Here is a 10396-nt window from a genome sequence, read left to right on the forward strand (position 1 = left end):
TATATCCATATTTGGAAGTTATCTACATTATGCATCCTTTGACCCCATTCACTGACAGGTCTTAACATGTATCAGTATGACAATCCATATCCTTGAAAAGATGAGTAACCAACCGACCAAACACTACATGTAACACACCCATGTACCAAAAGGGTGAGCTGGTTATGCTTGTATCTAGGGGTGGGCAACGGTCCAGCTTATTATATTATATATAATATATATTACATATACAAGATATATATCATATTGTATGTTATATATAATATATATTCTATGTTATATAACTTATATATATACACACACACAAAGGCCGAACCGGGATGGCCTGGTTCAGGTCAAGCTTGGGCCTAATTTATAAGCCCAAGCCCGTCCTGCTGTCATACCTACTTGCATCCATCTTCTGTCCTCTTCATGTCTACGTATTCTGCCAATGCTCTTTTTTCTCCTTTGGCTAAGCCTGTGCATGGTTGGATCCATGTAGGACCGCTCGGAAGATCCACAGGCTCGAGTGTGTGATTCAATATGTGTACTGTTGTGGACCGGTATACCAAGACTAGGCCAACTTGGCTAAGGTCTTCCCTCACCCGTGTTCGTGTGGTGTACATGGCTAGATTACAGGGTAGTTTATATCGGGCCTGCAAACCCTACCTACAAGCCTTACCCAGGGCTGAAATCGAGCACACAGGTTCTTAATATAGACATCCAATAATGCTCAAAAAATCAAAACAAACGCACGGGCGAAACTGCCCAAGTGCGTGTAAAAGAGACGTTCAGCTGGCCTAAAACACGCCTGGGCCCTGTGGGTGGGCTGTGCGCAGGTGCGCACGCGCTGGCGCTACTGCCGCTGTCCGATGCACAGTAGTGTAGGTTGAAGTCAATATCCATCCCATCGAATGCCACCAACTTTTTTTCTTGCCCAACGTTTGAGGCTAAACCAAGTAAGTCAGCCAAAGGTATCCCATGAAAATAAGGATTTCTTTTGTGAAGACTTCCCTCCAGAGTGGCCAAGAGCAAAAGGTGCTCCAAGAACAATTCATGGGAAAAGAATTGCTTGCAAGGGCCATTGTTTGTAGAAAGAGATGGAGCCGGGTTGGAGTCTCTTGACACGTCGACTTCAAAGAATTCAAGACAGCCAAGAGCAGCTTGTGGTTTCCATTGAGCCAAAGCAACAATGGAGACGTCTACTGAGAGACCATTATGGAAAATCTGGTTCAAAATTAATTTGGCCTTGTTCTAGATGGTCCAAGAAGGTTTGTTTTTTTATGCCTTTTGGTAACAAAACGGAAGGACAAACGCTTTGGTTGTCTACTACCATTCCAATGATGGCATGTATTTTTACAACCACAAGTGATGTTACACAAATTTTTTTTCTGAACTCAAAATGTCAAGTATGACAAGAACAGTGGCAGAGGACACTAGAAACAGGGGCGTAGCTAAGGGGGGGCAGGACTGGGCTGTAGCCCAGTCCTGCCTCCCCAAACAGTTAAAAATTTTTTTTTTTTAAAAGCCCAGTCCTAGCCCTGCCCTGATTCCATATGAAATAGATTTTTATCCATTTTTTAGCCCAGCCCTGACTGCAGCAAATAGTTTGATTTGTCCATATGAAATAGATTTTTATTAATAATTGTAGCCATTTTTATTTTATCTCAAAAAAAAATTTTTTCGGGGGCGCTGCCCCCGAACCCCCGGCTATCACACAAATAAATCTTTTTTTGCTGCACCCCTGTTTCCCCCCCCCCCCCTCACATGAATCCTAGCTACGCCCCTGACTAGAAAGCATATTGATTACCTTAGCTTCTTGCAATAACTACCATGCATGTCCCACTCAGATTGACTAGAGATGGCCAACATCCGTAGGGTGACTACATGTCGTAACTTTATGTTAGAGCTCTCTTTGCACGTAAGACCATTCGTCTCTGACTTCAACCTGCCATTGTTGCAACTTTCAACACGCCTCATCTCTTGCAACCCACTGCCATGCTCATGCCCCAAACCTTAATTATGGCTATCCAAAGGCACTTCTGCCCAACATGGTCCTTGATATCTGCAAAGAAGAGAAACCACCAACACCTGTCACACGGATGTCTACTTTCATAAGGCACCAAATTGCGGTTTTCGATGATCCACGGCCAAAATGATCCTCAAAATGAGGGATGCTCTTGCGTATACCACCCTATAGTGATCTTCCAAAGCGGTCTTCTGGTCTCAGACCAAGTACTAGATAATTATTCTTATTCTTCAAATTTTCAGTTCAATGAATAACAATCTCACATCATTACTAAAATTTCTAGAGGCAAGAAGCATAGCCTAAAACAGCAAACCCCACCCAAATGCACTTCAAGGTTTATGGAGTAAACTATGTACACCAAAGCACCTGCAACGGTGGAGATGCTTGAGCCAGTTAGTTTCGCAGCCACACGTCATTGATTTAGTTTTCTTGCATAGAAAGTGTGCTGTTTTAAAGGTATTTCTCCCTGATTTTTTTCTTCTTTTAAAGAATTGCTCCTTACAACTATTTTGACTCCATAGAAAAAACGAGATTAGAGGCACCTATCTTCACTTTTTATCAGTTTCATAGAGATAAAAAGGAAATACTTGAGCTTAACAGAAATGTAACCCTATAAAACAATTGTAAAGCAATTGTTGTTTTCTGTTTCATAGAAGCACCTAATCTTCATTTTTTGTTCTGTTTCATAGGGTTCATACTTGAGCTTAATAGTATGATAATTGTGACCACCAGTACTTGTATTTGAATTTTCCTTTCACCAACCAGTGCACACCCAATTCAATGACCATGACGCCATGATCTAAAATGTTCTGGCAACCCCAACCAAATTCTAGAACCTTTATGAAACACCAAATCATAGAGGGAAAACAAGATTAGATGCACCTGAATTTCACTTTTTAACATAGATGAAAGAAATAAGATTCCCTACCTAACTTGTGGCTTGACAAAGTAAATCAAGTTTTTTACTGTTAATGGTTAGCATCTCTATCGTATATGTATAAATATTAAGGCAGTGTAGAGAAAGAAATTCCATACCTAACTTGTGGTTTGACAAAGTAAATCAAGTTTTTACTCTTGATGCTTGGCATTTCTATCCTATATGTATAAATACACTTGTGAAACTAAACATCAAGCCTGCGGTGTAGAGAGAGAGGGAGATTCCCTACCTAACTTGTGGTTTGACAAAGTAAATCAAATTTTTTACTCTTATTGCTTAGCATCTTTATCTTATATGTATAAATACACTCTTATGATACTAAACATCCTGCAGTGTATATATATAGAGAGAGAGATGGCACCAACCTCAGTGCAGGAGGCATCGACTACCAAGGCCTTCCTCCCGCCCGCATTCATTCGGAATGAGGAAGAGCAGCCCAAGTTGGCCTACAACCAGTTCAGTGCCCATCATCTCCCTCTCCGACCTCGTTGCCGATGTTGCCGCCCGCCGCTCGTCAGTGCTCGAGCAGATCGTCAAGGCCAGTGGGTGGTTTTTCAAGTGGTCGATCACGGCATCATCGCCGAGCTCACAGCTGCCATGTCCGACCTCTCGAACCGCTTCTTCGGGCTCCCATCCAAGGAGAAGCTCCGGTTCAACATGTCGGGTGGCAAGTGCACGTGTTCATGTTGAGCCGCCACCTCTTTGGCGAGGCCGTGGAGAACTGGAGCGAGTTCTTCACCTTTTTGTACCTAGTGGAGTCAATGGACTAGTCAAGGTGGCCAGAGAACCGGGCCCAGGGTTGGAGGAAGGTGGTGGAGAAGTACTGTGGATCAAACATGGCTCTGGCCTCGGGCTGGAAAAGGATGCACTCAAGAAGGCTTGCATCCAGATGGACCAGGAGCTGATGATCAACTTATACCCCAAGTGCCCACGAGTTGAGATCAAACGAACGGTTGTGACATGGCTATGACAGCATTGCACGGGGCCCACGTTTACAGAGTGCAGAACTCACATAAAATGCTTTTACGTGATTGACTATGACTCTTTTAAAAAGAGGTTGTAGAGATTTTAGGGGACCTAAAAACTTGATTTAAGAAAAAACTTGTCATGATTTTAACTTAATAAACTTAATTATTATTATATATTAATATAACTCATATTTGAAAACATATTAAAGGTTTGGCTTGTGCTCTCATTGGGTACTGTAATTAGTATTAGAAATGCCTTACTTGCCCAGTGCATGGACATGTTAATTGTCCAAGACCAAAGCTAGTTTAGCCAATTTCATGTTGAAGGTCACCTGCTAATGTAGTTATTAACCATCATCTCTCTAAAAAACTACAACACCAAAAATGTTAATGATGATGTTATGGTGACCCTTTATCACTAGAATGGATGATAAGGATGTTAAATCACTTTTTTAAAGTGATTTGAAAAACCCGATCTGCTCTTATTGTGATCAGCCCCAACTTAATTTGCCATTCCTGTTGTAGGGAGGCAGGCCCATTAAATGAACATGATTTCAATAAGGTTTCAAGATTAGGTCAGAGGCATGGTAATCTACTTTAGATGTTCATCTTAAAATAAAATGATCTTTGTCTTATTATTAACCGCAAATGCTAACAAAATATCTCACGTCAATAAACAATATTATGAGCTAACAACAATATACTCGTATATTTTTTTGTTTAAGAACATGTCATGTACCGTAAGAACTGAAAGACATTCTTTTAAAAACTCATTAATGCTTGAACAAAAGGATATGAATAGGGAAACTTATTGATCAGTCTGAATGTACCTTAGTGATTACCTGTTAAATTTAAATAGACAAAAGCATCTTAAAAGATTTTTCGAATGAATCATATAACACCTTAGTTTTTTCTTGTTCACATCATGCGTGTTTGTAAGTAACCTTCGTACATACGCTGTGACTAATGTTATTCATTATTTCTTTTAGAGTTATTTTCGGGTTATCATGCATGAATTTTCAAATAACACTTGATCAAGAGTTTTGCTTTTATTGTTAATCACATGATCTTTCAAAAACTCATGATAGTATTGGAGATCTAAATCACCATAAGTGGTGTGTCAATCGCTTGGATGGGTTTCGCTTTTTTTCTTGATGTCATTCATGTTACAGATGAACAGAGTGCCAAAAAACCAAAAAATGAACGGTTCATAATAAGCCTGTCCACTTTCTTTGACAGTTGTCCTTCACTTTTAAGATGAATGACATCCATTGTGATAGATCTACCTCTGACCTGATCCCATGTCAAAAAATTTGCCATCCCTGTTGGTTCCACTCTTGAATGGGTCACTTGTTGTGCCCCACAACTGGGAGTTCAGATTGGGTGTAATCACATGGCACAAATTTTGTGCTTTAAGTACCTGATGGACCTCCATCAGGCCTTACGCCCCACAAGTGACAGGCCTGTCTCGGGAGGGTTATCCGGTGCTTAATGCACAAATATTTGTGCAATCATATTGCACCTGAATGGGGAAGCAGATCAGGTCATGCTAAACATGAGTGTTTTTGCTCATGCCGACATCGTGGCCATCCGATTTGCATTTTAAAAAGCTCAAAAGTCAACAAAACCACGTAGCATTCATCCAAGATGCAAACAGACGGCCATGATGTCGGCATGAGCAAAAAGTTCAGCATGACCTGATCTGCTTCCTAAAAATGGAGGGTGCAGCAACACACTCAAAGTGTGCAATGTGATCGCACCTGATCAGCCCGCCCTTTACAAGGTATTTAGTTCAATGGACTGATATCACGCATCCATGCATGAGCCCTGCACTTCCAAGGCGTTCAGTGATTGGACAAGTATGTCGTAATATATTCGGTGTGATCTAGGGTTCATCATTCATCCTTTCAGGGCAGTGCCTAGGAAAGCTAGGGCTTTCTGTGGAAACGCACAGCTTTTCATGCGTTTCTGAGCGAAGCCCACAGCAGCAACGCAAATGCGGGGCTCCCTTTTCCTACGAAAAAGGAGCCCCAAAATCAGTGTTTGACCCCCTCTTTCCACAGTAATGGTTCCCGGGGGTGGGGGGGTTGGAACTCATCTTCCTTGGAAGAGAGATGCACGTTAAAAGCTACCATGAATCTCTCTTCCATGACACAAACGGACCCTTAGAAGGGGGTGTTCCTGTGATGGGGGAAATTTGGATCAAGTGCAATCACATTGCTCAAAGTGCATGCACTGCTGCACCTGACCGCCATCTATTTGCTTTTGGGCCCCACAGCTCACACTGGCTGTATCAGAACGAGAGGGTGGTGTATGTTCGCTCCCGATGATTCACTGAATCCCACGCCTATGTTCGGGGCTTTGAATGAGCACCACGTATACAAGCACATGGGGCTCGTATTCCTGTGTATGTTGACATAACTTTGCATCGGACTCTGGTGTTGTTGCAAAGACTTAAGTACCCTTTATTGCTATTCTTCTCATAAAGTGATGGTTTGAGAAAATGACAAAAATGTCCTTCATTCAAAAAAGAAAAAACAAATAGTTCAAAAAAAGGACAAACATGTCCTCCATCCAGAAAGTCGAGGATGATGTTGACTCTTCAAAGTCTTCTTCTTTTTTTGTTCAAAAAAAGGACAAACATGTCTTCTTCTTCTTTCTCCGTAAAACACTGTAAAACCCTTTCTCTCTCTAGAGAAGAAATCAAGGGAAACAAAGAGTTCTTCCTAGAGAAGGCCATGAACATCAACCCTCTCACTCTCTCTCTCTTCTCTCTCTACTTTTGTGCACATCCAACAGACGATCCTACATTGCTCCATCGTCATATTCTTCTTCTTCCTTCTTCGTAAAACACTGTAAAACCCTCTCTCTCTGTAGAGAAGAAATCAAGGGAGGTAAAGGGTTCCTCCTGGAGAAGGCCATGAACACCAACCCTCTCACTCTCTCTCCCTTCTCTCTCTACTTATGTGCCTGATTTAGAGTTTTTGCCCTTACAGGAGGGGGGTCCGGGGGCTCCCCCCGGCGCGAATCCCGGACCAAATTTTTTTTGGGCCTTCCAACAATGATTTGTAGTATTATCGGGCTTTCCTACAACAATTTGTAGTATTTGTAGTGTCTTCCGTAAATCGCGAAACGCTATAGCGATTTGTAGTGTCTTCCGTAAATCGCTATAGCGATTTGTAGTGTCTTCCGCAAATCGCTATAGCGATTCGCAAATCGCTATAGCGATTCGCAAATCGCTATAGCGATTTGTAGTGTCTTCCGCAAATCGCGAAACGCTATAGCGATTTGTAGCGTCTTTTGCAAATCGCTATAGCGATTCGTAGCGATTTGTAGTGTCTTCCGCAAATCGCTATAGCGATTCACAAATCGCTATAGCGATTTGTAGTGTCTTTCGCAAATTAGGACCAACTTGTCAGAGCCATATCTCCCTAACTGGAGGTCATATTCCAAATCCGTAAAAAGTGGTGTCTTCGTTATTGAGTTTAGTTTATTTTTGTAAATTTTCAGCAATTTCTATTGTCATTTCATTCGCCATTTTAAATTAAACGATACATTACAACCACAATCATCAAAAGAAAGATTGCCCAAGCTAAGAGTCACCGTTCTCGCCCTCCTCCTCGACAGCAACCCAGTCGGTGCAGTCGCGCTGAGGATGGCCAGCAGAAGCTCCACCATGTCGTCTTCCTCTCCCTAGCGAGGAGGTCTCAGCGGAGCCGTCGTTCCGGTGACGGGTGTTCATCTCGTTCCGGTGACGGGTGTTCTACGAAATGTAAATCCCCCCTTCTATAAGGGCAAAAGGCCATGAACACGCTGGGAGGAGCCCTCAGACCCCCCTTCTGTAAGGGTAAAAGCTCTGAATCAGACTCCATAACTCTTCAAGTTGAATGATGCTACCCACACTGGGAGGAGCTCTCAGACCCCCCTTTCTGTAAGGGTAAAAACTCTAAATCAGACTCCACAACTCTTCAAGTTGAATGATGCTACCCACGCTGGGAGGAGCCCCCAGACCCTCCTCCTGTAAGGGTAAAAACTTTGAATCAGGCTCCACAACAGTAAATGTGCAGGTCAGTCGGTGCTTGATGGAGCAATGTATGATCTTCTAATGGATGTGCACAGAAGCAGAAATAGAAGGGAGAGAGAGAGAGTGAGAGTTGAATGATGCTACCCACGCTGGGATGAGCCCCCAAACCCTCCTCCTGTAAGGGTAAAAACTTTGAATCAGGCTCCACAACAGTCAATGTGCAGGTCAGTCGGTGCTTGATGGAGCAATGTATGATCTTCTAATGGATGTGCACAGAAGCAGAAATAGAAGGGAGAGAGAGAGAGTAAGAGGGTTGATGTTCATGGCCTCCTCCAGGGGAGATTTCTTTCTCGGATAATCCTGCAGTGCAGAGACTGGGTCTTAAATAATCATCTTCGGGGCACTTAAGTCTTTACAACCACTCCTTTTCAAGAGCCGTCATTTTTTTTTGCACCAATATAGGAGAGGGTACTTAAGTCTTTGCAATCGCATCAAACTCCAACGCTAATTAATGTTGACAAACATGGGGATACGAGACACACATGCTTACATACGTGGTGCTCTTTGGGACCCCCGATCATGAGATGTAGCTAACTGCCCTCTTCGGGGGGGGAACATATAACCTGCTTCGTATCAGAACCCTCGGACAACATCTTGAATGGCACCAGACTCCCCTTGTTTTCATGAAAGATAAAACGGCACCACTCTTATCCCCAACAACCTTTAAAACCTTGATGACAAATTTTCACAGCAAATACATTTACTGCTTTTGTTTATTAATAATTAGGGCTAGAAAACAAGATGAACCACTCGTAGCTCAGCTAGTGTTCAGCTTGTAAAGAGCTTGTTTGAACTTATGAAATAGGCTCAGCAAGCTGAATACAAAGAAAAAGTGTTTAGCTCAGCTTGACTCATATAGGTTCTAGGTTCGTTAATTAGCAATAAATACATTTTACATGTATTTTATGTCATAAGGTCTAAATGGTTAAAGTGTTTGGCTTGCAAAGCAATAAGTTTTCAAGCGTGATAAGTGGTTTAAACTTCATATTCAAGTGGGTTGGAGGGAAACTAAGTGCAATCATAATGCAAGTGCATTCAAGGCTTGCTCATGAAAATCAAGATGAACGGTGCCGCAGATCATTCATTTTACCAAGTCCATGACAGACAATTCGGTTCCACTCACCCTTATGTCTTCCCTATATATTCATACTCCTTGGGATTTTATTGATGCAAATTGTATTCTATCAAATCGGACTCCATAGTTGTGATCTACATCATTCATTTAGTGAAGAACGACATTTAAATCACCAAAATCTGACTTGTGCATAGGATTTTTTGGCTAGTGAAAAACCAATGGTTGACCAAAGAAAATTTTGTGATCTAAAAAAATCCTACTTTTTTTGTCAAAAAAATTACATTCCAGGGGTTGATTCTTATTAATTCGACCATGTTGAATCTAACAAGGTCAGGCTTAATCAAAACAACTTGCATCTTAAAATTTAAGAGGGGGATGATGATGGGGGATGACACAGAGCATGAGTGGAACCGACCTCCAAGACAGGTGATTGTGTGTATAGAATGTAAAGGTTGCATGGGTATGACCCAGTTAAGGCCAGTATTGGATCCAGTAGGACCCAGATTTCAAAATAAAGAAAATGGTCAGATTAATTATTCGGGTCAGATCCATAAGACCCAATTAGTATTTAGATATTGGTAGGGTTTCATGTAATTTCACAGCCAAACCAGGTCTGACCCAAGTCCTGATCAAGATCTGCAATTTCTAATGTAAAAGAGTCGCTATTTTACTGGGTCTGGTTGATGTTATCAAAATAGGACCCAGTTATGGTTCTAGCTTTAATAGATAGAGTCAGAGAGAACCCTTTATTTTGTTTTCTATAGATCAATCCCTAAAATCAACAATCTGCAACTAGAACAAGTTCCATACGAATCATTTTTCTTGCATTCACGTCTGATGGGTGACATGGAAAATGATGCATAGCCTCCCTCGGCCACCATCCTCAACAAGTTTTGTAGAATACCCTAGATATCTCATCCGAACCAGCACAGAACATTCAAATTTCACCGTCCCAAGGAGAAACCTTCCTAGAACAGATTTAACAGATTGATTATGTTAATCAAAACATAACCAAACAAACCGATAAAACCAAAACCAAATATGTAGAACTAACCTTATACGGCAGCCTTATTATCACTGTCAACCGGACAGGTATCCGATCCATCTGAATGCACCGGTGGTCACCCAGATAGCAAGTTGTCAAATTCGGATTCTGGTTTTGTTGGGTCAAGAAAACAAAATCCCAAACCCAGATACATATACTTTTAGATGCCTACTTTTACTAAAAATACATACAAAACACATACCAAGCAAAAATAATAACCCAAACCTAATGTGAATATTATTAACGTCGGTTTCAGGTCAACCGGAATAGTAGTCATCT

Source organism: Nuphar pumila, chromosome 1, assembly GCF_984573655.1.
Source record: "Nuphar pumila chromosome 1, dmNupPumi1.hap1.1, whole genome shotgun sequence".
Classification (NCBI taxonomy): Eukaryota; Viridiplantae; Streptophyta; class Magnoliopsida; order Nymphaeales; family Nymphaeaceae; genus Nuphar; species Nuphar pumila.